The sequence below is a fragment of the Mastomys coucha genome, unplaced genomic scaffold (assembly GCF_008632895.1).
Source record: "Mastomys coucha isolate ucsf_1 unplaced genomic scaffold, UCSF_Mcou_1 pScaffold1, whole genome shotgun sequence".
Taxonomy (NCBI): Eukaryota; Metazoa; Chordata; class Mammalia; order Rodentia; family Muridae; genus Mastomys; species Mastomys coucha.
The window spans coordinates 28,393,887-28,395,837 of NW_022196891.1; the positions used below are offsets into that span (position 1 = coordinate 28,393,887).

General features: G+C 45.0%; 1 pseudogene; it reads left to right on the plus strand.

The window, feature by feature from the left end:
* Positions 1-319: 319 nt before the first annotated feature.
* LOC116070155 lies at positions 320-819 on the plus strand (annotated as a pseudogene).
* The last annotated feature ends 1,132 nt before the right edge of the window (positions 820-1,951 follow it).

The window sequence follows — 1,951 nt, forward strand, 5'->3', positions numbered from 1 at the left end:
AAGATTTATTTATTATATGTATTATTTATTTATTTATTATATCAAAGATTTATTATATATTATTACATAATAAATATTTACATATTTATTATATATTTATTATATGTATATATTTATTTATTATATTTATTATTACATTGCTGCTGTTTTCAGACACACCAGAAGAGGGCATCGGATCCCATTACAGATGGTTGTGAGCCACCATGTGGTTGCTGGGAATTGAACTCAGGGCCTCTGAAAGAGCAGTCAATGAGTGCTCTTACCCGCTGAGCCATCTCTCCAGCCCAGAATAAATAAATCTTAAAAAAAAAAAAATCAACTTTTTCCTCGGCGCTGCCTACGAGGTGGCTGCCATCTGTTTTGCGGCATCATGGCTGCCCTCCGACCTCTGGTGAAGCCCAAGATCGTCAAAAAGAGGACCAAGAAGTTCATCAGGTACCAGTCAGATCGATATGTGAAAATTAAGCGAAACTGGCGGAAACCCAGGGGCATTGACAACAGGGTGCGGAGAAGATTCAAGGGCCAGATCCTGATGCCCAACATTGGTTACGGGAGCAACAAGAAAACCAAGCCCATGCTGCCTAGCGGCTTCCGGAAGTTCCTGGTCCACAATGTCAAGGAGCTGGAAGTGCTGCTGCTGTGTAACAAATCTTACTGTGCTGAGATGGCTCACAATGTGTCCTCTAAGAACCGAAAAGCCATTGTAGAAAGAGCAGCACAGCTGGCCATCAGAGTTACCAATCCCAACGCCAGGCTACGCGTAGTGAAGAAAATGAATAGATGGCTTGTGTGCATGTTTTGTGTTTAAATAAAAATCACGAACACTGCCAAAAATATATATATATATATCAAGACCCCATTTGAAAAAAGGACTGCCCTAGAGACATTGGTAGCACAGAGCGCTTAGACCTACAAGAGAACAAAAGGTAGTCTGATGTGCACAGCGAGGCGAAGGTGGCCCAAGGCAGGCTACAGCGCTGTTGGAGGTGAGAACCTGACTCAGAATCCCCCCCCCCCCCCCCCCCCCCGCTCACTTTCACACTCGTAGCTGTGTGTTCTAGAGAGGCAACCGATCTCTCTGAGATACAGTTTCCCAATCTGTAACACGGAGATGAAATCTTAGTACTAAGGGTCGGAAGGCATAAATAAGATAGCATACAGTTTTGGACTCCCAACAGCCCCAGCGTAGCTGTTCATTTTCTACCTGCCTCGCTCCGAGTCATAGAAACGGAGGCAGGGTAGTTGGCACACATTGGGAAAGGACTGGGTCTAGAACACAGACGAGGGGCATAGGCTAGCTTCAGCAGTGAGCTGCTAGGTGGAGGTAGCAGCTCATGTAGCTCATGTAGGTACTTCGTTGGGCCCAGGCGATATCTCAAAACAGTAGAAATCCGCTGTAGGGATGAAACTCAAAGGGTCCACCTACCATTTGGCTGGGCTCACCGTCACTATTGCCATTGGTCTTAAGCAGTGTTCTATTGCTGTGAAGAGACACCATGACCAAGACAACCCTTTATAAAAGGAAACAGTTACTTGCTTACAGTTCTGAGGTTTAGTCCATTATCATTATGGTGGGAAGCATGACAGTACACAGTCAGAAAAGGGACTGGAAAAATAGCTTGAGAGCTACATCCTGATCCACTGGCCAAGAGGTCTTGATGTGGGCTTTGGAAACCTCAAAGCCCATCCCCAGTGACAACAATTCCTCCAACAACCAACAAGGCCACACCTCCTAATCCTTTCTAATAGTTCCCCTCCCTGATGACCAAGCATTAAAACCTCTGAGCATATGGGGACCATTTCATTCAAACTACGTCACCGCCACCACCATTACCATCAGCACTTTTTTTTTTTCACTAGATGGATGGATGCTTTTCCCTGCCAACTACCATAACTCCCAAAGTGATCTTTAAAACTATAAATTAAACCCTGCCACACCTCTGTGCGTCCT